Genomic DNA, 27299 nt, shown 5'->3' on the forward strand with positions numbered 1-27299 from the left:
AACATCAATTAACTTTAGATATTTTGAATTTCGTTTCAAAGTCAGGCTGACTCATGATATTTTTTTATATAAAAATTCCAGGATACTTTTAAGATTTCTGAAATTTCAGGCCAGTTTTATTTAGCTTGAAATGTTATGCTTGAATAATTTTTAGTAATTAAATTATAGTATTTATATGACTAACTAGTAATAATTCGATCCAGAGTTACAATAAGCGTGAAAAGAACTTAAAAAATGGATTCTAAATTCTGAAATACCCAATCTACTAGCATCTAGCTGGATCTTTTTTTTTGAATTAGTCTCAAGACGGATCGGGATCTTTATCTAAAACTAGTAATTAGCTACATCTAAATGTTACTTTCAAATTAGGATCCGGATCTTAACAAGGATCCAGCTGGATCAGTAAATAACTAACTCTAAACTTTCCAGATCGCCAAGGACTGAATTTTCCGGATCCGGAACCAAGTCAATTATTTACGTTGGCCACCCCTATTTTGGATTGTTGTTTATAGAAATATAATGTTTATAATATAAATCATAGTACATTTTTACGTTTTTGGTATTTATACTGTTTTGTTAAGTCGATGTTCTTTTTATATATAACAATAATATATATTTGTAATTTATATCAATTTTTAGATTTGAAATCATTTGTAATTTTGTTACAGCTTTGTTGTTAGAATATCCGTTCAATGGTACAACTGATAACTAATAAAGTGAATTTTTAATTAATAGTGTTTTCAGTTTAATTTTTCAAAAAGAAACTTTTGCACGTAAAAACTCTAGGTTGAGTGATAATTTTTCACAAGAAAAATAAAGTATTATATAAATAAAACAAAAAGATACCAACCAAGGGTAAGGGTTAAGGTTAACAGTGATAGTAAAAGTGTTTTTGTGTAAAAAAGACCCTTTTGATACCCAACTTTTTTATGCGTTTGCATATAGTTAGAAATCTTGCTATAATTTTAAACTTTATATACGAATATCGAAAGTCATTAAAATCAGTTAATAATTTATAACTAATAACAACTATAGTATTTTTAGACGTAACTTAAAAGTACTGTTTTATTACTACAAAAACATTTATTTTTGTTTAATTCTAGATAGTATTAATAAAAATGTCCAAAGATATGAGTATCAATATATGCACAAACAAGAAAACTAAAAAGGTAAAATTTAGTTTTGTGGAAACGAAGTATTACCATCGAAGAATAGGATGCCTCACAAGTAGTCCTGGAATAAAACTAGGTGCTTGCTTTGAACCTTTTGAAACAACAAGAATGTATTTTGAAGAGCATGATCCATCAAATTGCTTTGATTGTTTGATAAAAAAGCAGAATAAAGTTAATGATATTTCTGACTCTTTTGAAGATACTCCTAGAAAAGTTATTGATGAAAAATTGTGTGAATTCTACAACATACACGGTTTAGCAAACCATAGAGCTCCTTATCACAACCAAAACGAGCGCTTAAAACTTTTACTTGAATCTGGAGTTTGCGTAGAAGATATTAAAATCACTCTTACTGAACAGACCGAGTTTATAAAAGAACTGCATCTGACAGAAATGAAATAAAAAATAGAAAAATATGTAGACGAAGAAATGTTTATGATGAACTACAAAACATTTCCTAGTCAAAAAGAAAAGGAAAGGAAAACTGATCTTCTCTATGAGGACCTTAAACAAAAAGCAAGAAGTGAAGTTTCGAGGTTCGAAAGCAACTGGGAAGAAGAAAAGAGAAATTACGAAATTAAAATTGATAATCTTATTAAAGAGTTTATAAGTGAAATTTAAGAAAATGAAAAGACATCTTTTGATGAGCATGTCAACTGCATTGCGTCCAAGTTGGAAGACTTTCATATAGGTATGACGTATAAAGAGCTCAACAATGATAAAACATGTCTTATATTCAGGAAAGCTGAACCTAAAACTGAAGAATTGTTACTTAGAAACAGTGTAAACGAAAAAGTTTTGAAACTTAATTTTTTAATTGAAAAACTGTTGGAAAATTAAGCATTAGAGTAGTCTTAGTTTTGCGGAAACTTAGAATAAACTCTTAATTTCTAATATTAATTACTAATTAAAACTTGAAATTAGAGACATATAAGTAAACCTCTTTTATTACTCTTTTTACAGTCGTCTACTATTTTAAATTTTTTTCTGTAAATAATTTTAAAATGTTTGATTACTTATTGGTTTTAACAATTTAGTAATTAATGAAAACAGATTTATTGAAAAAAGACATTTTTTTTGTAAAATTTCATACTTTCATAATACAAACCGAGTTTAGTATAGTTTTATTTTAAGTGCGTAATCTTTACAGTAGTGCATTATTTTTCTATTTTATAACGTTTTAGCACAACAAAACTTTTTTATATTTGAAAATATGTTTTTATTTTTAAAAAGTTTTAGCTTTTGTTAAACTATTTCACGTGTTGTTGTTATCATAGTTTTATAGCAATTAAATATTTTTAACTAAATGTTATTTCTAATAATTGTGTGACCTGATTTGTATTCAGTAGCTTATTATTTTTCAAAACTTAAAGACTTACTTGTAATTTTCATTTAAGGTTAGGTTTTAATTATTCACAAAACTTCTTATAAGTAAAAGTAAACTATTTTAAGTATAAATATTACAGTTCATGAATGGTTTAAGAAGAAAATAACCCAATATAACATAAATGTCGTTTGCAAGTTCAGAACTAAAACCTAAAAAACAAAAGAGTGAAGATAAAGTTAAAAAATAAACAGTTAATTATATATCACCCTAACCTACTCAAGCTGTTTAACCTTCAAATTTTAAACTAAGTTAGTATTTTATGGTAACATAGCTTAAGTTATATAATATAATAAAATCAGCCCTATTTATTATTTAAACGCTTGGTGAAGTAATAAGTAGACTCTATTGAAAAATCAAACAAGGAAAAATGTTAAAACACCATATCTCTGAACTATGTCACGCATAGCCGATTTCTGAACATTTTTTGTGATTCATGACTATTTTCCTACGTGGATTAAGCAAATAAAGTTTTATTAAACTGAATCAAAATTAAATAGTTTGGTAATCTTGAAATTAGTTTCAATAAAATAGTTAAAAAAAATTAAGCTCTTTTTCGGCTATATATAATGGTATAAATAATTTTATAATTGTTTTAAGATAAGTTAATTATCCGTACATAAATATCTTTAGCATATCTTTTGTTTTCTCACAACTGCTTACTAAATATTACTCTAAAAAACTATGTTTAATCAGAAAACTAATCGAACGGAGATTGCTTTATTTACGGCCTCCGTAGTTCTACCTAAATTGTAGAGTTCAGTTAGAATAAGTAAAAGAACCCAACATATTCATAACAATTTTATAAATCGATATAAAAATACTATCATACACTGAAATTGTGATGAAACAAGCATCAATTAAACGTGGATGTAAATAACAAGCTTAGTTTGATATATTTTACTACGAAAACATTTATTTATTATACTCAAAAACGCTTATTTTCTAATGAAAATGTTTTGCATCCACAAGTTAAAGATCCAGCAGGTTCCGTATATTTCTTTACAAATTAAGTTCTGATCCGGATCCTCTACGTTTAGGCTTAACACATTTAATTAAGCTGTTGTTGTTATTATTCGTTTATTAAGGGGATAGGCTGCAGACTTAGTATAAGTAAAAATCCACTAATTACAGCTTTTTTGTTTCTACACACGATTTTAGCGCTTAATTAAGTAATTTAATTAAGTAGGTAATTAAAAAACTATAATAACTGAAAAATAATAGTTGGTACGCTTTAGCGCAATCGACCTATTCTCTTTACTTCACAGCATACTCTTTAATGATTAGTTTAAAACCTACTGCCTGGGTATTTAACATTAAACACAGTCTTTATTACCAAGTCAGGTCGGCCGGCACTTGGGTTAAATTAAAAAATAGAATTCTTTGCAGTTAACTTGTTATAATGTGAATTTTTGTTAAATTTTTTCTACGAACTCATTAAATTAACTGTAAAATTAAAATTACTGTCATTTATAACAAAGAATTTTTTTTATATTCTTCATTATTAATCTCAGAATATCTAAATTTTTAACTTAAGGACTGCAGCTTGCCATTCTCCGCTCTATAGAAATGTTTATAAATTGTAACCTTAAATTAAGATTTAAAAAGTTACTGTTGTAAATTTGTTATACTCTAGTATTTTCAAAATATTTTTGATATGAAATTTTTGTGGTTGTTTAATTTTTGATTTAAAAGTTTTGTCTTGATTTTACTTTTTTTATTTCATGTGGTCCCGATTCGTTTTCAAATACTTTTTTTTTTGTTTAAAAGAGGATCTACCTAAGTACCAAACTATGCAACAAATGATTATATTCATTGGGATCTGGTAGATTATTAGTTTTAAACCTCTATAACACTTTTTTTTTGCTTTCTGGGCCCATTTTGTTTACCCATAGTTTACTAAATAACCAACTAAATAAGTAATAAACTTTTAGTTAGACTTCTAGATAAATTCTATAAATATTAAAGAAATGTGTATTAATAATATAAAATTATATATTACTTTAAACATTAACAATTTTTAAAACTTACATTTCTACTAGTTGTATCACTTTATACATTCGTATACTTATACCAATTTATAAACAAATCGTTTGCCGTTGCCTTCGGGCAAACTAAAAAAACCAAAGTGGAGTTCATTAAAAGCTTAGTTACTTAATGTAAAACTTTTTAGTTATACTTTTATTTTTAAGTAAAAGAAGAAAGTAAAGTCAAAGTCAAAGTTTAAGTATACAATTTTAAAGTCTACATTTGTTTTTTAATTTTTGAAGATTTCCAAGAAACAATTGAAAAAGTTAAATAACACCAAAAAACTATTTATTTTTCAATGTTTGAAAATAATACTATAAAAATTTCATTCAGATACTAGTAAAAGTTAAGAAGAAAAACTGTAACAGTTATTTTATGTATTCAAAAAAAAAACAACTTGGTTTAATTCTTGGTTTGGAGACTTAAAAGGACTTTGATTACTACTATAAAATTGTTTTAACTTTATTTTCTAGGTCCTAATTTTGATTTAATATATAAATTTAAAACGTTGACTATGTAAAGTTACAGCACATTGTTAATTACTCAGCTAAAAAAAATATTTAAATAAATTTTCAAATACTAAAAAAATTGTAAATTTAAGTTGTATTGAACAGATGTAATGCGAATAACTTACATATATTGGTTTGAGAATTTAAAAAATCTAACTGTCTTTTTTTTCTCACATTTTTTAATTTAATACTTTTTATATTTTTTTTAAAGTACTGAACATTGATACAAGAATGTTTAAGAAGCACTTATTAAGCAACTAAAAAATTTTTTTTAGTTAAAATTGTTTTTTTTTTATTATTTTCTGTAGTAAAAGTAACTGCAGTAAAAGCTAAAACGTCTTTCAATGTATTTAAAACTGCCAAATACTTAGTTATAAGACTGAAAAAGTAACTGTGTGAACGAAAAAAAATTCTACAAAGAAATAACTTTTACAAAAATTTATATATCAGAGCTTTCTTTAAAAGAAAGTGACATTTAAAAAGCAAAAAGTTTAAACTTTTGGAAATTTAAATGAGATTCTGTACAGTTGTATAAGATAAGCTAAAATTGCAGTAAAAAGTCTATAAATTCAATTTAATACAACATTAAATGATTTTCTATATGAAAATATTGTAGTAATCTTTAAAAGATAGCATGAATTTTTGATAACAAAAATTAAGTTTATTCTTTTAAATTAAACTATATAACTTTTAATTTTAAAAAAAAGTTACTGAGAAAGATAAAAACCAGTATTTATTATTATGTTTTATTTATTAATAAATGGAATGATTTAATGAAAATCTTCTTTAGGAACTTTTAGTATGGACTCGTCAAAGCAATCTATAACTTCTATAAAAAAAATTGTACAAATGTTTTTGGTTATTATTTAATTTTCATATTTAGAATTAACATTTGTTATGAATCCTTTTAAAATTTAAGAAACGCATGCTAGAAAAAAAATATATTACTTAAGTAAAAGTGAAATAGCTATTTATTTATTGGGTACACTTAGTTTTAATCATTACGGTTTAACCATGAAAACATTATATACACACATATTATGTATGTATATAGCTTATACTTTAGTAAGTTAAATTACAAAACTAATATATACACTTTAAAGTTTTAGTTTTAGAAACTTTTGTACTTTCGTGTATGTATGTTAAATTTCTAGCTAGGACTTAAGAAGATTAAAAAACCTTTTAGGACTATTGAATGCAGAAATTGCTTGATTGTTATAGTTACTCATTTGAATTCCGTCGCGTGTTCCATAATAAGCATCTTGATAGTACATTGGTAAGACTGGTTTGTTACTGTGTTACATAAAGCTTTTGAGTCCAAATTAGAAAATGCACTACTTAAGTATATAAAAAAATGTTTCACTAATGGTTCAACCCACAACAAAAACACTTGAATCCAATTGTTTATTGTAAACTGTTATGTTGGCTTTGCTAGATGACTCGTATAAATTTACATTTTACTATAATGTTGAAAACAGTTTTATTTAAAGAAATTTCTAACTAACTTTTTCTTTTTCTTGAAAACCAGGTAAACCACGTACAAAATGACCACCAACATCACAGTGCAAACGATAGCTCCAATAATTTTGACTTTTACTGCTGTCTTTAGGTTCTGGAGGAGTAAGTGAAGAAAAAGCTGTTATAATTAAAATATTAAAAAAAAAATTCTAAGTTAGAAATAACTATTTTAAAATAAAGCAGTATTTTTTAGAACAGTAGCTTCAGAGTTTTTATCTTTTTAAAACTTATTTAAATCAGGGTTTCCATAACCGGGCAAAATGGACCCTTTGAAGGCCACATGGGGCTATGAGGTCTTAATTTGAAACTTACACTAGATATTCTGGAGTTGATGTGAAGAGCAAAAAAAAAAAAGAAGGTTTTCTCAGGTCTAATGATAGTTTCTTGAGAAATGTTCTTGGAGGGGGCCATAACTTTTTAAATTTCTCTAAAGTGGGCCTTTAAAAAAAATGTTTGGGAAACCCTTATTTAAATGAAATAATTTAAATAAGTTCTTAAAAACCTTTGTCAAGTTTTTCAAGTTACGGTTTTTTTGTTGAAATAAAGAATTTTTATGCTTCCTCATAATAAAAATCAACAACACTTGTCGCAACTGACCAAACTTATACTTAAAGAAAGTTATCAACATTAGGCATTAATTAAATAAATTAAAACATGAAATTAAAATATACCCATGTTTTCAACAGAGCCCATATACATGCAAACAGGCTTGTCTTCACGCTCAAACTTATGACAGAAGGCACCATCTGAAAAACATTCACCACAGTCCGTATTCATTTTGTTTTAAATTATTTTCTAGTTTAAAAAATATTGTCTTGTTTTTAAAACACTAAACACATAATTATATTTAAACAAATTTTATTTTAAAACTAAATATTAATCACTTTATCTAAAAAATTGTTACTTAAAGAAACATCAAAATTTAAAAACTATTTTTTGATACATGATAGATGTATATACTATTTATTAAGATTAATTGCTTAAATATCTAAATTTAAATATACAAAAAAATCAGTCGGTTTTTTCTAAACATACAAAGCATTTAAAAAAAAGTCATCTTATAACAAAAAGTTTAGTTTTTATAATAAAATTTTAATTGAAATGTCAGAATTACATTATTTTTGACCAAGGTGGCTCCTTGTACTGGTTCCTCGTGACCGTGTTTCCATATAAAAAAACTATAAATTATTTGTCTTAACTAAAAATTATTGCTCAATTCACTGTAATATAAAGAGCTTATTTTTATAATTTTATTAAAGCAAATTAAATATTTTATTTACTACCACATTTCGGTGGCAAATGTTTTTTTTTCTCCACTTAAACCTACTAGTGACTAAAATTTGTATCTTGCACTAACCTTGTTATGAAAATAAAACTAAAATTTTAAAAAATCATCAAGCTCAAAAAAACAATGGAACATGCTTTTAATAAAATATTTTTCACGTAAACATTTCTAAAATAGATATAAGCTCTTGCTAACAAATTGTTTAAATAAACATACATTTTCAATAAAAAAGTATTTAATTTAGTAAAAGATTTTGTTGTTAACATAAACGCACATATAATTTTAACAATCAGATTATTAAAAATTAACATACTTACTTAATATTCAAAAATATTTTTTGTAAATAGTGTTAACTTTTATGTTTATATATCTATATACTTTTTGGTAACACAAAAATATTTGAATAATATTTACTTAAACTTTGTATAACTAAAAGAAACCACTTGAGCAGCCCCTGGCATTTTTTTATATCTACAATAACACTTTAAATTATTTTTAAAATTTAAAAAAATTCAAACGTTTTAGATAAAAATAATCAAGCCCAGCAAGTAGCAATTATTCGTTAAAAGTCTTAGCTATAAGAAGTAAAAAAAAATTATTTATTCATTTTAATAAATTATTCTTAAGATGAAAATAAGTTTAAATCTATATATAGCAACATTTGGTAAAAGTTTATCAGTAAAAGAGAAAGTTCAGAAAACTTAAAACTAATTATCTCATAAGTTTTATGAAAAAATAACCTAAGTGTCTCAAAACAACACCAACCTAGCCTGAAATTTTTACACATCAAAATCTAAGTACTAAAAGTGTGAATAAGCCTGAGTTAGCCTCACTGTGTGAAATAAGATTTAAAAACCTCAGTTTTGAGACAATATCTCAAACAGGTTTGTTGTTACACGCAAAAATTTTTCTTAAATTTCATGATTTATTATAGTTTAACATAAAATAACATAGAAAAAAAAAGTTATCTTAATAATACAAAAATATTATCAAGCATCTTTAAGATTTTCTATAAAAGTTAAAAAAATAATCAAAAATTTTAAATCCAAAAGAAGTAGGAGTTAGTAAATATTAAAAACTTAAAATTCAATCATCAACAGTTTAAACTTGTGCCAACTAATAAATATTTTTTAGTATAAAATACAGCAGTATTTTCCAACCTGATATAAAAAAAATCTAATTTTAGTCGTGTTACCTAACCTCATTTACCATACTAGATTTATTTTATATGGTGGATTCAGCTATTTTAAGTTTTGTAAACATACAAATAAATTTAATATAACTAAAAAATAATCCTTAACAACTTATTTTGTAAACATTTTAGTGCACTTTTACATGTTTTAAGTAATGTATTAAATGAGTATATTTGGTACAGCTTTAAAAATAGTAGTGATAAAATGGTCATTTCGTAATATAGATATGTTTCAGTGACAGGGGTTTTTTAATTAACGAAATTGGTCTTTAATGATATAAGTACACTTTTAAAATGCATTCAAATCATTCATCATCAAAAGTGTCCTGTCGTGCTAAAGTTACGTTCGCGCAAAAGTGTTGCCGTGCAAAATTGTGCCCTCATCTAAAAGCGACCCTTCGTGTAAAATTGTCTCCGTACAAAAGTGTCCCATCGTGCAAAAGTGACCCGTTTCCACAAAATACAGCTACTATAATAATGTTTATTTTAACTCAAAGCTACTTAAAAAGTACTAGATTAAACACCAAACGAAAATTATTTAGTTACTAATAACTAACTAAAAAAAATAATACCTAATAAGACTTGGCAAGTTAATCAAAAACTATACAAAATAAATATTAAAGGAAAACTTAATTTACTCGTAAAGAAAACAATTGTCATTTACTACCGAATATTAAAAGAAATACCATTCTAAACTTAAAATTACTGAAAATTAACTTATTAGAAAAAGAAAAGTTTGACTAAGTAAAAAACTTTAAAGTAAAACAAGCAAAGCTTGGCAAGTAAATTATAAAGTCTACAAGCGAAAAAATAAATTATGTACAAACTACGATTTTTAAAGAAAAATTTTCTTTGTTTGGTAAAGAATCAATAAATTACTACTGAAAAACTAAACATAAAGTTTTAACTTAAGTAAACAAAATACTTAGTCCCTTACTTTTCACATTTGTAACTAAAACCAATTCTTCGCGTCTTCTGATTGATAAATGTTTCCATCAATCTCTCCTTGAAAGTATTACAGTTTTTAATCAAGTCCCTTCTATTAGAATTACAATTAAAGAAATCAACCTTGACTGGCAATGGTTTTTTTTTTTATTTCAAAGTATGAAATGTTCTTTTAGTTTCACTACTACTCATGGGTATTGTTATTAAAGTTCAAAGAAACTTTGCAGTTTCGTTAAATGTTTTAGTCAGGTTACGTTCTTTAAGATATAACAGTATTTTCACTAAACCATTCTGATGTATTTGTTTACGTCTATAAAGTGTTTTTAGTTTTCTTTCTAAATGTTTATATTCAAACACAGGATAACACTTCTTAACTGTTTCTATAAGTTCTAAAGGAAAACATGAATTATAAATAGTAAAATATTAGGCTAAAAATAACTAAGAAATCTTCAAATGCTATGAAAAATTAAACCTTTCAGTAATATTGAAGCTGACACTACTACGAGCTTCTTTTGCCGAGAAGAACACTACTTGTACTAAATGAATTTCTTAAACTATTCACTGCAGCTTAAAAATTTCCAAATGCTGTTCAAATTTATAACAGTTAAGTTTGTGCATTGCAACACATTATACGGAATTTCAACTGCAGGCACAAGTTCTGAAAATAATTTCAGCAAAAAATTTATATTTTCATCATTTAAAGTATTTACGTACATTTCTACGGCAGCTATCGTCAAAAAAACCGAAACGGTCTTGCGTATCTATAATAAAATTGAATCCTGTAAGTAACTCCTGTTTTTTGATTGAAACTCTGAGAGGAGTTTTTGAATTGTAATTCCACCTGGTTGTACTTTAAGAAGATAACACCACGTCTATTTTCTGGTGACTTTGAAGAATAAGTAGGAATTTATCTATCTTTATTGAAAAAAGTTTTGTATTTTTGTTGCAGCTAGCAGCTATTGAAAGAATTAAAATAAGCTAATAAACAGCACAGTGATCAAAGTTTTATCTAGCTCAGTCAGAAAAACATTCTTATCTAGAATGCCTGCAAAAAGCTGAGATCAGAAACAACCTGGATTTAATGAGTCTCTTTTTTATTACTTCACCAAAAGGAGTCTCTTGCAAACCACAAAAAAGAATACAGTCATTAATAATTGACAAATTTTTATTTTTTTTCTGAACTTTGGTATTGTGCTTATCAATACTGTACTTAAAGCTTTGATTTAAAAAAATATCAATCATATAACTTCCCAATCAGTTAAACGATACCATGCTACCTATAAAACTCAGTGAATTATTATGGCTTTTGCATTTTGCAAATATGTTAGAAATGTTCTTGAAACCAGTGTTAGTCCATGCTACTTCCTTTCCAAAATGCAAGTTGAAATTTTCTCTTACTTGTTGTACCATTAATAAAAGCTTAAATAAAACTAGATCAGCTCATCATTTTTGAAAGACTCAATTTGTTTTATATAAAAGAATATGTAAAAGATGTTCAGCGTTGCCACTGGTATATAAAAAATTTTCTCCAGGTTTTTAAAATTTCTTCCACGTTTAAAAAACTACACAATTTTGGCTCTAGTTTTGGTTTCAACTTATATTTAACTTAAAATCTGTGTAAAACAATATAACAATATTGAAAAAATACTGTGAAGCTATTATAAATTTTAAATTATATTAACAACTTATTTTTTTCGATCATACAAAAAATTTATAACTATATAATAGATTCTTTGTGTCGAAGTGAAATGTAACTACTTAATATGTAAAAATTGTTTTAAATTAAAGGTTTTTCCAGGTTTTGTTTCGAAATTTCTCAAATTCTAGGTTTTTTAGCCAAAGTTTTCAAATTCCGGGTTTTTCAGAGTTTTAGCTTTTGTGACAACCCTGGATATTGTTTTTTTAAGATTAAAAGAAAATAAATCTAAATAATACATACCAACTTATTAACAGGGCATATCCAAACATCTTCTGTTGTTTTCAATTATAAGGAGTTTTTAAATAAACTTTTTAATAGTAAAGAAAGAGGTTTTTAAATTTTTAAACGTTTTGCTATAAGAACTAAGCGAAGGTTTTTAAAGTAACTAAAAAATAGTTTTGAACTGTTTTGAAGACTAAAGTAATTTTCATTTCAGTAACGTAAGTTAAATATCTTATGCACCAACTAACAACTCCCATTAAAACCCATTCATTGTAACATTTACAGTACTCATATTAACAGTTAATATTTTAATTGCCAAAAATTCAAGTTTAAAAGCCGTTAAGATTACCTTTGTGATTTAAAGGTTAAGTATTAATATATTATAAAATTTAATTTTTAGAAAATGTGTGGTGATTTTTAGTGTGATCAATATTTAAAACGCATCTGGAATTTAGATGTTTTATATGTTATTAAAATTTACAATCTCATGCTGACTTAAAATTTATGTGGTCATAATGTATATATAAATATAAATACATATATTAATAAGATAGAGAGTCGATAATCTTTTTAACTTTACGAATATTGGCTTTCTGTTTACTTCTAAGCAAGATATACTTTACAATGTGTATACTTACAGTTGTTATTTTTATTAAACATTAAATATTAAAAACACAATCATAACTAAACTACTTATATTGAAAAACTATTTTTTTATAAAGTACCGTTGAAGTAAATGTAACTTAAAAACGAATTCTCTAGTATGCCTTCTACAAATAAGAACCCTACATTCATCGTGATCCCAAAACACTTTTATTGAAAATAAATTCAACTCAAATATTTAGTTATCTAAAAAAAACACTCTACAAACATATTAATTTTGCACGTTTTCAAAACTACCTAGACAATAAGTTTAAACTTGTAAAATAAGTGTATACTAATGATTTTAAAAATCAGAACAAGATCAGAAATTCATGACCATAAGTTTATAATTGACTTTTAAACGATTTATTAAAAAACCTAATTAGTTCGACATTGTTTATTTGTTTAAGTCCAACATATAAAACTAGAAAACATGTATCATTTTATCAACATCTATCTTAACTAAAAATATTAACTCACAACTTTACAAATGCCCAAAAAGTGGCACTATCTATTTTTTAAGGTATATACAGAGTATGTAGAAATCATAAATGATCAATAGCAAATAACTAAAGCTTTTAGTAAAAAAGGCATTAATCAGAGCTGGAAATTTTTTCCAGTAAATAAGTCAGTTTCACTAGAAAAGTTCTTCGTGGGCCGAACACTTTAATAAGTTTCCTACTTGGCCGTGTACTTTTAAAAAGTTGTACTTTACAAAAAGTCTTTATATCTAAAATTACAATTAAATTTTAAAAAAATATCACGTTTGTTAACTAAAAATAAAACTAACATCACAACTCATAATTTTAACATTAGAAAGACTTTTTAAAGAAGAAAATTTAAATCTAAGAATTTAAGTGAGGCTTTGGTTTGCGGGCCGTACGTAGCCCAACATACTAATTTAAATTAGTATACCAAAGACAATTTTTCAAAACATTAAACAATTTCCTGTTAGGATTATATAAATGTTTTACTTACACTACTTACAAAGTTATCTTTACCACAAGTATTATATTCCATAGAGATGGGTAAATTTTTAGTCGACGGGCCAGATGTAAAGAAAATCAGTCTCTATAGTTCTTGAATAGTTGGATTGGTTTTTATTCACAATCATCGCTTAAATGTAATATGTATTTAAACTATTTAACCAATCTCATGTAACTTTTTTTTCTCATAAATTTAGTTTTAAATCTCCCGTAATACTTACATATTTCCTTTATTTTTTGCTATTCAGTTCAAGCTCCGAAATACTTACTATAAACTTTAAAGTTTGTTTAAACGGGTCAGGTTCACCTTTCGCTGGCCGGATTTAACTTAAATTTTGTAAACATTCGCAGGCCGTAGATTTTCAGGTCTTGAACCGGCGCGCGGGCTGTAGAATTATTTGTCCATACATTGCCTAGTCTGAAACTTTAAAAAGAATCATTCGTAATTTCCATGTTACTTGAACTATCCGTATTACTACTTTATGTCGATAAGTTTTAAGTGATAAATCTATAAAATACAAATATATTTTTGGTCCGATACAAAAAACTGGAAATATAGCAACAAAAAAAAATATTTTGCAAAAACTTTTTTGATAATTCTGAAAATATTTCTGCAAATTATTGAAATTGATAAAAAATGAAAAAAAAAACTAACAATATAACTAAAACAACTTGTGCAATGCGTACGAATCAAAATAAAACTATATAAAATCTATTTCGAATTACTATAAAAATCCAAAACTAACTTCTGATGATAGTATATGGTGAAATAAAATAATTATACTAGCAAATGTTTTATAAGTGTATTAAATTAGAACCATTATATCACAAATATTTTAAAATTTGTATATTTCAAAATATAAAGTTTTTGTAAACTGTATTTATATTTCTTTACATGTATTAAATATAGAAAAAATATATCTGCGATGGGGGTTTTGAAATATTTAACTCTAAAAATTACTTTAAAGTGCCTTAGAAACAGTAAAAAAATTCTAAAATATTAACAGTTTTTTAAATGAGTAATTTTATCTTTTTTTTTTAATTTAATCAAATAATTTTGAGTTCCCTACCTAACACTAAACCAAAGGAAAGTAAAAAAAAACATACAAAAAGTATTTGAATATAAGCTTAGAAAATATTTTTATGCAGTTTCAGAATGCCTAAGTTTTGATATAAGTTTTAGGATTCCTTTAAGTATTTTTAAGCTTCAAAACATTATTTTTAAATTCATTTAGCTCATTTGTTTAAGTATTTAAACATGAGGTTAAAATAAATATTATTAATTCATCAATTTTAGACTGTTGTTTCACAATTATATTTAAGTTAATATTGCTAATTACTGATAGATAAATATTTTTATATTCACCTAAATTTGTTAGAAAAAAGAGAAGTAGATAAATAGAAAGTGCAAACAAAAAAATGTTTTTGATGATAAAAATACTTTAGTTAGACAAATTAATTGAGTACATTCACATTATTTTTAGAATAAAAAATCATTTTATTAGTCATTTTGTAGTAGAGTCAAGTTTAATATATTGTTCTAGGCGACTACAGTCTTTGACTCAAAACTTTATAATATAAAATATCTTACTTACAATACTAGGTTTAAAATAGAAGAATAATCAGTTACAAAAAAATTCTAGTCAATTACTTTTTTTTTACAATAAAATGTATGCCTACAGTGTGTATCTATTTAACGTCATCTACTGATTATCCTGAAAAATTAGAGTTTCTTATTTTAGTCACTTATTTCTAAGAAAAGGCAATAAATATAATAAATACAGTTTTAACTACAAAAGTAAGTATTTGAACTAGTACTTAATCATAACAATTAATCAGAACATAAAAGCTTTCGAGCGGAAAAGATGCGCTATATTCATCAAAATTTATATCTGATATTCATTCTACTTTTAGACTTTACATCGACATATATTTTTTTTTAACCTAACAAACATAGCAATATGAAGATTTTGTTTTGTCATTAAAGCCACTAAGTAATGATCATTAATTAATAAAATATTTGTATACATATATCATTTTGCTTTTATGATATACACATTTATAATATAAATAGTTTAAATTTATATCTAAACAGTATAAAATATATAGGAAAATAAAAATCGGGAATTAAGACAATGATTGAGTATTAAAAAGCATTTTAGTTACTTTGGTCTGTTTTTAATTTCGGTATTTTAGCGAAAATACGATTAAACAGGCATAAGATTTGTAAATCCAACAAAAATAGAAATAATACTCTGGCATTCTATTAAAGTTAAAACAAACTAACAGTTATTAGACAATTATTGTCATTTGGCATATCAACTTATTATAATCTGACAACCCTACTCTAAAACAATCTAATTTTTTTATAAAAATTATGATATTTTCAGTAGTTTATTATTATTTAGTTTAACATTTTTATGGTAGTTGCCATTTAAAAAAGCAATAAAAAAGAAACGGGATAATTTTTAAATAACTTAATGTTTTTCTTACTTAAGGTATCCCCTAAAAAGAAAAAGTAAATGTAAAAATTAACTTCATCCTAAAACTTTTGTAGCCTAATATTTTATTTTTGATAAGTAAACAAAGATGCACAAACATAGTTCCATTTGTTTACAATTTTTACGTAAAATAAATATTGTAAAAATTAATCTGTAGTTTGCATTAATAGTTTTAGATATTTTAATGTCTAACATTGTACGAAGGTGTTGGAACTTAAATTAAAACACATATAAGTAAATGTTTTTTTTTGTAAATATTGTTCCTTTTTGAATAATTAATGTTGTCAGTGTTAAATTAATTTAGTCTCAAACCAATGAAATATCTGGGATCCGATCATTTCTAACCCGCTATCATTTCTAACCCGATCACTTCTACCCCGATCATTTCTACCCCGATCACTTCTAACCCGATCATTTCTAACCCGATCACTTCTAACCCGATCATTTCTAACCCGATCACTTCTAACACGATCACTTCTAACCCGATCATTTCTAACCCGATCACTTCTAACCCGATCATTTCTAACCCGATCACTTCTAACCCGATCACTTCTAACACAATCATTTCTAACCCGATTACTTCTAACCTGATCACTTCTAACCCGATCACTTCTAACACGATCATTTCTAACCCGATCACTTCTAACACGATCATTTCTAACTCGATCATTTCTAACCCGATCACTTATAACCCGATCATTTCTAACAAGATCACTTCTAACCCGATTATTTCTAACCCAGTTTAGCCAGATCATTTCTAACCCGATCATTTCTAACCCGATCATTTCTAACCCGATCACTTCTAACCTGATAACTTCTAGCCTAATCGTTTCTAGTCCGATCGTTTCTAACCTATTTTACTTGTTTATTTACATTTCTTTGTATTAAGGATTTAATGCAAAAACCAACAAATCTAAATAAAGTAATTAAACCAATAGAAAAATATTCAATATTTTATTTTTTTATAATATAATGATTTAATTTGTTACGTAAAAAATAATTTTTGTATAATTTTTCATTTTAGTATTAACTTAACATAATATTAATTTATTTTGTTTACCTCATTTTTTGAGTTGTATAAACGAATCTATTAACTTATATTTATAATTTATACATAATGATCGCTAAATAATATAAAGTTTTTGTGTTTTTGTAAATCTGTAAAATAATAAATTTTAAGACATATCAAAAAAAATATTAAAGAAGTTTTTACTATTAATCGTGTAAAATTATTTTTGGAATTTTAAATTTCTAAAACTTTTAAATTTTTATTAAAAATGTAAATTTATTTTGCTCTATATACAACATATTTTTAAAGAAATATGAAAAAATCAAAATATTAAGTTTTCGACACTTAACTTTTATGTTTAAGTTTATTATATAATATTTCTTATTTAATCTTTAGATATAATTTACAATTGGCTAAAAGAAAGAAAATCTAATCGTTTACCTCTATTTTTTACTTTGTGCTATACAGTATACACTTTCGTTTTAAGAACTTATGATTTAATGATAATAATTTTTAATTAAATTACCATACTAATTATTATTACTAAATTTTTTTAACTGTATTATTTTAAGTTTCATATATACTCATACTAATACTCTTAAAAAATGGTATTTCGTTTAAATTTGCCCTAAATTTGATGCAACTTGCCAGTCTGGTCTCCATATTTAAAATTTATACTAACCATATAGAATCTCTTCAAGAAAAAGTAAAGAATAGTCTTTAACCACTGCAATGCTCATTATATTTCTTACATTGACGACTATCAAAACTTAATATTTAATCTTCAGAATTCAGAAGACTTCTACTTTTCCTAATGCTTTTAAAACTAAAAACTATAGTTAATTTATAATCAATTTTTGAACTCTATTAAAATAATTAATAACCACGAAAATTACCACAAAGTCATAAACATTTTTCAGTTTAAATGTGGACTTAGCTTTTAAACAAAACTAATCTTTACATAAAGTTGAACAAGTTTGATTAAAATAAGATAATTTATATTAGAAACTATCAGTAATTTAACAAATTTTGTACTTATGAACCATTGATTTAATATGTAGGATTTTGTTCATTCTATAGTTTGATTTTATTGTAATTGCCTTTCTCTTTTTAAATAATAAATCATTTTCTAATGTTTCCGATAAATGTTTATTTAAACTGTATTATTAATGTGCTTTGGACTTAAGGTTTTAAATTTAGTGGTTAGTCAATGTATTTAAATTTTTCGATTATGCTTTGGCAAAGCTACAAAAAATGATAAAAAAACAATGAAATACCAAACGGTTGCACAAATGAGCAGAGTCTAATTCTAAAAGTTAGGATGTGAAAATCTGGTAGATGTATAAACTAGAAGAAGTTTTATTCATAAGTTTTTGTAGTTTGTTTAAATTCTGACACTGTAGTATATTCTAAATGAATTTCATAAAAGTAATACTGAACCTTATTTCAATGTAGAAGTGCTTGATTAAGACTACTTTGCTGTTTTCTGAACTAAATTCATAGAAGAAATTTGCTAAATTGTCTCAATATGTATTGCTGAATTTTGCAGAGAAGGTTGTTTGTTGAAAAGAAATTAAAGTTAATTCTAAAAAGAAAGGTTAAGCAGCTGTGTTTTGTTTTATTGCAACTTACTGATCGTTGAAAGAGTTGATATTTAAGTTGCTTATTATAAAAAAAAACTGAGTTTGTTAAAAAAAAAATTTCTTCGAATCATAAGTAACTTAATTAGTCTTATACTAAGTGTTGATTTTATTTTTTGGTGTTAAAAAAAAACTGTAGTTTTTGGTTTTAAGATATATAAATTTTTGTCTCTTTGTTATGTGCTATTTAGTTTAAGCTGCCCAGATTATTATGTGTAGGTCTAGCGTAGGAAAAAATAAACTTCCAATAACAATAAATATCAAAAAAATGAATTTTTATAAAGCTATCTAAACATTAAGTTTTACTTTAAACAAAATATACTAAATTTCGATAAAAAAAAAAAACAACTTTGTTGAGATTTTTTTGTTTTTAAAACAAATCTTTAATTTACTTCAATAATACATAAACATATTTATACAGATCGAATAAATAATAGTCGGGTTAGAAACGATCAAGTTAGAAATGATCGGGTTAGAAATGATCGGGTTAGAAATGATAGTGTTTAATCGGGTTAGAAGTAATCGGGTTAGAAGTGATCGGGTTAGAAATGATCGTGTTAGAAGTGATCGGGTTAGAAATGATCGGGTTAGAAGTGATCGTGTTAGAAGTGATCGGGTTAGAAGTGATCGGGTTAGAAATGATCGGGTTAGAAGTGATCGTGTTAGAAGTGATCGGGTTAGAAATGATCCGGTTAGAAGTAATCGGGTTAGAAGTGATCGGGTTACAAGTGATCGGGTTAGAAATGATCGGGTTAGAAATGATCGGGTTAGAAGTGATCGGGTTAGAAATGATCGGGTTAGAAGTGATTGGGTTAGAAATAATCGGGTTAGAAATGATCGGGTTAGAAATGATCGGGTTAGAAGTGATCGGGTTAGAAATGATCGGGTTAGAAATGATAGCGAGTTAGAAATGATAGTATACCGAAATATCTATTTAATTTAGTTAATATAATAGATTTACCTATATTTAAAAGCACTAAAAAAGTTTAAATTTATGTACAAAATTTAAATAGTTCAAAGAACTTTTAGCCAATGTATTTTCAATTAAACTACGTTAAAGGTATTCAGTAAAATATTAAATATTATATGGTATTAAGAAAACAGGTAAGCAGTAATCCGGGGTCAAAAAACAACTCCAATTAACTATTGTTTCAGACAAAGCTATACTTAAATTTTCAAATACAAAAAAGCTAAACTAATAGCCCTTAAATAGCTGTCTTATGAAACAATAACCAGAACACTTTAGTTGCAAAATATATTTATTTAGAAAAAATATATTATATATTATATGGTATGTTATTTTATTTAAACAACATAAAAAACTAAACTTATCTTAGCACAAAGCTGTCAGAATTAAATATAAATCAGATTAGAATTAAACAAAATACCAATTAATATTATGTAACAGAATATCGAGTTACACTTGACTACTGTTGAAATATTTAAAAATTTTAAAGTTTTTGAAAGTTTTGAGCTAATATCATTGTTCATTCAAGCGTTCAAGAGAAAGCTCTCTTGGTTATGTGTTTTACTGATGCAAGATTATTAGATTTAATCAAGGAGAAAATAAAGTGCAGACAAGAAATTACTGATGTAATGTTGCTAATGTTAAGAAAGTTGCTATATAAAGCAGCCACAGAAAATAGTGAGGAATTCTAGCCACAGCCTGCTGCAATAAACATGTTATTCATGTAAATAGAATTTTATACTATTATTATGTACTATTTAAAGATTTTTTTTTGATAGTGTTGCTTTTTATATTAGCTTTTATTTAAATTCTAAGTAGTTAAATTGATTTTAGTTTTATGCATTTTTAAAGTATAATACTGTTAGATTGATTATTTTTTAAAGTTTAGACTACATTTAAAGTAGTTTCTAAAATATGGTATTTTTTATATATTTGTTAGTGTTTGGAATTGTTCTTTAATGCAACATATTCATTCATTGCCATGCCTAGTTTAATATGGAGAAGCCCTAACTATTATTTAGTATCAACATTTAGTAAAACTTAAATTTCTGATTAAGAGACTTACTTCCGTAAGTCACAACTACATCAGTTAACAATACTTTAAACTGATTGTTTACACGTTATAAGATGAAAACAACACTTAGTATAAAAATTTAGGAAAATCTTTCTTTAAATTACTGTCTTAATAATGGCATACAATCTTGTTTATCAAAAATAAACTTTACCTTAGCACAAAATGTTTATATTATAAAACAAACAAAGTTTAAAAATTATTTTTGTTTATTTTCGTATCTTTTTAGTGTTATAATAATATAGATTAACTATAAGAAAACTTAAAATGTAAGTTCAAGTGTATTATTTATAAGTATTATCCTTAAAAAACTTAAGAGTTGAATTATAATACAAATATAGAGCTTAAAGTATTAGGTTTCTTAACTAACTACTTAAATATTTAGCGCTTAGAAAATAGGTAGTTGTTTTAAAAAATATTTTAATCTCTATAATATTGAAAAATTTAAGTAAATTTAAAATGATATAGTAAAAGCTTTTTAAGACATTAAAGTTAAGCCTTACTTTTAAAAATATATAGTAGTTAGTTAACTATTTTTAATGTTTTTAATTAAGTAATACTTTACTTTTTTATTTTTTTAGACAATGTACTAAGTGATTTCAAAAAATTTAGGATTACTTAAACTTTTAAACCTTATTAAAACAATCACAAACAATTGTTTTTAATTTTTTTTTAATTATTAACTATATCAATTATAATGAAAAAGTTTCTGAGCTGTTTCATAGATAATTTGTAGTTTGCACTGTTAGTTTTTGATATTTTTTGTCTAACTTTGTACGAAGGTGTTGCAACTAGGATTAAAATACATTTAAATAAACTTTCTTTTTTGTACTAAGGTCGGTTTAAGATTATTTTGGTTTTGAGAAAAAGTATGTTAGAATGGATTAGGTTGTGCACTTTATAGTTTTATCTATTTTCATAGATCAAATAGTTTGAATTTTTATTTATTCATTTGCATTTAGTAGTTTGTATAAGTTCAGATCAAATTTATATATTTCTTATTAAGCATTGTAAAGTTAAATGCGGATCAGTTTATTTTTAAAGCTAGCTGAGAACACAAAAGTCTTATTACAACAATATTGCAATAACCACACTAGTAAATAAAAATACTGGTTAATATTAAAAATTTGATTGTCCAAATCAAATATCACAACTTTCACTTGTGTTACTTTTATAATTCCTATTTTACTTATTGAAAATAGAGTGCATATTGTTGAATGGTAAAGTTTTTTTATAAATACAAGAAGATATAAAATGAAGAATTGAAGTAGATTTTCTGATTCCAATTTTACCTGCTTTTTAATATTTAACTTAAAAAACATCTTATTTAATTAATTATATATTGTTCATTGAGAGTTTATAGTTACTTCAAAGCATATTTCTGCACTTTTTGAAGCATAATTGACCTAAATACTTTATTGCTTTTAAGCTTCTTTTAAGTCTACATTTTGATATAAATATTTTAAACTGATTATATCATATGAGCCATTAGAATTTTATTGTTACTATAGTGCCATTTTAACTTTCTTATTAAACTTGATGCTTTAATATAAACCTCTCATTAATTTATTGATTAAAGATATTAAAATGCTGCATGTATAAAACTGTTAAGATTATGGCACTGCAATTCTATTTAAATTGTACTTGAGTGTATTTTTTTTTGTTGTACATAAAGATGTAATAAAATTAGAAAAATAATGTAGTGGACTTTGACTACCTTTAAAATAAATTAATATTCATTTTCTTATTTTAAAATGCCTAATTAAAAAATTTAACAATGTCGGTTGAAAAGAACCTATATATGGGTAAAAATGTTTAGTAGCTATAATGTACTGGAAAGACGTTTAACTGTATCAAAGTTAACAGTGCAAAATTCCTTGCATTGTCATTGTTTTAGAGAGTATTTAAAGTTGATACGGTTGAATGCACGAGTCAATGAGAATCATCTGACGTAATGTTTTAAACTAAATACTGATGCAACAACACATCAAAAAACATGACAGGCAGTTTCATGTAAGCAGTGAGTCAGTTAGTTTGGTGTGCAGCTTTAAGCAACAACATATCTTGATCTTTTTTGTGAATGCTTATTGAAGTACTGTTTTGTTTTAAAAATGAATACTTCAACTGGTGTTTAATTGTTTAAATATTTAAGCCAGGTTTATAGTTTAAATGTTAATTAAACCTTTTACAGTTTCTTGTTTACTAAAAATTTTATTTAATTTTTAGTTTATTGTTTTAAGTATTTTGAAGTAGATTTAAATAGCTTGTATTTTCTAATATGTTTATTATAGTAATTAATAGTTTTGTATATGCTAGTATTTCTTGTTGTGTTTTGCATAAAAGATTCATCAATTAAAACTGTCTGTCTGATATATACTAAGTAGCCTAGTGTAGCATAAAGTGTTTTATATAAAGTGTCCACTAAAAACTTACAAGTTAGCACTTATAAGTAGTAAAAAGTTGTTATGTTCAACTTGGTTAATATTAATGATAAGTTGCCTGCAGCGGGTCCTGAGTATAAGCTTGTTAGAAGGTCACCCTGCTTGCAGAAAACGTATGAACAGTATGAAAAAGGTAGACAATCTACACATAGAAAGTCAACCTGACCCACTGAGGCTTTAGATGTTGGCCCACCAACATCCGAAGCCCACAGGTGTACGACTTGATAACCTAAAGGTTTTTTGTGCACAAGTCCTAGAACCAAATACTGTAAGCCTTTCTTTGTCATTAGATAAACTATAAATACAAAAACTGTTAATTACCACATAAAAAATTAAATATTTTTTTCTTAAGTGTATAAAATTTTTGATGATAATCATTTTGTCGTACTCTAAAGTATGTTCTTTTTTGCTGTAACATAAGCATCTGATATACCATATCTTATTTCTTATTAATGTTAAAAGTCTTATTTCATATAAAGTAAGTTTAATAGCTGTTAGAATTGATAAAAATGTTTCTTTAGTTAATGTATTTCCTTCTAATAAATGTATAAATTTACTTTGTGTAGAGGAAGTTACTACATATATAAATTAACTTACCGAATGCAGTGACGTGTCCAACTGATACAATCTGATTACGTGTACAATTAGTTATGACGTATGTAAAATAAAGCTCAAAAGTTTCTCTTTACATACAGTCAGTCTGACACCCACAAATTATATTTACCGCTATGGAAACAAAAATTTTATATATGGATATAATAAATAATAAAATTTTATGTCTAAAATTTTCATCTTTATTATTAATTGATGATTTTTTAGGTTTTAAGTACTACTAATAACAGTTTGTTAAACAATTTTTTACTTGTTTTATGAATTAATATATACAATTTTTATATTTAAACACATACTGTTTTAAATGATATTAAATCAATTCTTTTGAACGTATGATTTTCATTTTGTACCAATGATCTTATTGTATGATGTTGGGATTACATAATATACTATAATGATATATAAATAACAGAAGATTTTTCAAAATAATATTTAGCAAACAAAAAGGCTTACTGAGAAAAATTAGGAAAAATTTAAGTTAACATCTACAGTATTACCTACTAGTGTTTAACAATATAGACCACTTATTTTGTACTTAATGTGAACTTCTTCTTTTAAAAAAACATTTAACTGAAATACAAAATACTACTTTTTAAAACTTTAAAAATGCAAATACAAACATTTCATACATTTAAATATACTAAAAGTTTTAAAAAATTATTTAGTATTTTGAGTACATGTACAAAGAAATTAATTCAAATTTAAAATATATTTATTAAAAAGTTTCTTTTTTTTATAACTTTTCGCAAGTTTAAAACATTATATGTATTTGAATTAATTTCTAAATAGTTATTTAGATAAATTTGATAACAAAAATTGAAAAAATAAAGATGAATCGAGTAGCTGTGGTTACTTTACTAGCAACACTTTGTTTTTTGGTCAGTTTTAAAGTATAATCTTGGTAAAATATATTGTAAAATATGGTTAACTTGTACAAAATTGACGTCAAACTAAAAGAATCTTTTATTATTTAGTTAAAGTTTATGACAACGATAATTTTCAACACTTAAAAACTTTAAAATATTTTAACTATGTTTATCTATTTTAAGTAAGTATTTAATTCTAAATTATTAACAGTATACAAAAAGTGCTCCAATAGACAGTCAACAAATTTCCGAAATATTTATTTGTGAATCTAATGGATACTTTGTAAGCAATGACATAGAAAATCCATTGAAGTCAACTCAAGATTTTTTTAACGAAAAGTACAGCACAAACATGACAGTGAGTTCAGTTTTAATTTCAACTATTACCTTAAAAATCTATAATTTTACTAATTATCTAATATTATTAGCTATTATTAGCTATTGATTTAATATATAAATTTAAAACGTTGACTATGTAAAGTTACAGCACATTGTTAATTACTCAGCTAAAAAAAATATTTAAATAAATTTTCAAATACTAAAAAAATTGTAAATTTAAGTTGTATTGAACAGATGTAATGCGAATAACTTACATATATTGGTTTGAGAATTTAAAAAATCTAACTGTCTTTTTTTTCTCACATTTTTTAATTTAATACTTTTTATTTTTTTTTTAAAGTACTGAACATTGATACAAGAATGTTTAAGAAGCACTTATTAAGGAACCAAAAAATTTTTTTTAGATAAAATTGTTTTTTTTTTTTTTTTTCTGTAGTAAAAGTAACTGCAGTAAAAGCTAAAACGTCTTTCAATGTATTTAAAATTGCCAAATACTTAGTTATAAGACTGAAAAAGTAACTGTGTGAACGAAAAAAAATTCTACAAAGAAATAACTTTTACAAAAATTTATATATCAGAGCTTTCTTTAAAAGAAAGTGACATTTAAAAAGCAAAAAGTTTAAACTTTTGGAAATTTAAATAAGATTCTGTACAGTTGTATAAGATAAGCTAAAATTGCAGTAAAAAGTCTATAAATTCAATTTAATACAACATTAAATGATTTTCTATATGAAAATATTGTAGTAATCTTTAAAAGATAGCATGAATTTTTGATAACAAAAATTAAGTTTATTCTTTTAAATTAAACTATATAACTTTTAATTTTAAAAAAAAGTTACTGAGAAAGATAAAAACCAGTATTTATTATTATGTTTTATTTATTAATAAATGGAATGATTTAATGAAAATCTTCTTTAGGAACTTTTAGTATGGACTCGTCAAAGCAATCTATAACTCCTACGAAAAGTTGTACAAATTATTTTGGTTATTATTTAATTTTCATATTTAGAATTAACATTTGTTATGAATCCTTTTAAAATTTAAGAAACGCATGCTAGAAAAAAAAAAAATTACTTAAGTAAAAGTGAAATAGCTATTTATTTATTGGATACACTTAGTTTTAATCATTACGGTTTAACCATGAAAACATTATATACACACATATTATGTATGTATATAGCTTATACTTTAGTAAGTTAAATTACAAAACTAATATATACACTTTAAAGTTTTAGTTTTAGAAACTTTTGTACTTTCGTGTATGTATGTTAAATTTCTAGCTAGGACTTAACAAGATTAAAAAACCTTTTAGGACTATTGAATGCAGAAATTGCTTGATTGTTATAGTTACTCATTTGAATTCCGTCGCGTGTTCCATAATAAGCATCTTGATTGTAAATTGGTAAGACTGGTTTGTAACTGTGTAACATAAAGCTTTTGAGTCCAAATTAGAAAATGCACTACTTATGTATATAAAAAAATGTTTCACTAGTGGTTCAACACACAACAAAAACACTTGAATCAAATTATTTATTGTAAACTGTTATGTTGGCTTTGCTAGATGACTCGTATAAATTTACATTTTACTATAATGTTGATAACAGTTTTATTCAAAAAATTCAAACTGACTTTTCCTTTTTCTTGAAAACCTGGTACACCACGTACATAATTACTAACAATATTACAGTGCCAACGATAGCTACAACAACTAGAGAAGAATTTTTACTGCTGGCTTCAGGTGCTGAAGGAGTAAGTGGAGAAAAAGCTGAATTAATTAAAATATTAAAAAAAAAATTCTAAATCAAAAATTATGCATATACAATACTTTACAGTATTTTTTAAACATTTATACATAATTAGATAACTAAGCCTAAAAGTACAATTTATCAACTTTTTGTCAAAAAATATTACCTTGAAACAAGTGAATATTTAAAAATGCTAAACATAATCTAACATTATTTAACTACTTAATAGTATTATTATTATTGTTATTACAGTATATAACAACAAAAGATATATACTTTTTAAGGTTCTAATATTATAACTAGAGTACCGATAATTTTTTTTATCTATTACTTTAAATAAGTTTATAATTATATCTAGACTCCATAGTTTGAAAAACTAGTCTACAACCACAATAAATTGTGGTTCATAATGATTATGGTAAAGTAATTTGAATATCCAATAATTACACAAAAACATTAGATATAGTTATTGAACTATCACAGCTATTAAAGTTATAAAAAAATCACTTTATATATTTAATTTAT

Source organism: Thalia democratica, chromosome 1, assembly GCF_965202585.1.
Source record: "Thalia democratica chromosome 1, ktThaDemo2.hap1.1, whole genome shotgun sequence".
Classification (NCBI taxonomy): domain Eukaryota; kingdom Metazoa; phylum Chordata; class Thaliacea; order Salpida; family Salpidae; genus Thalia; species Thalia democratica.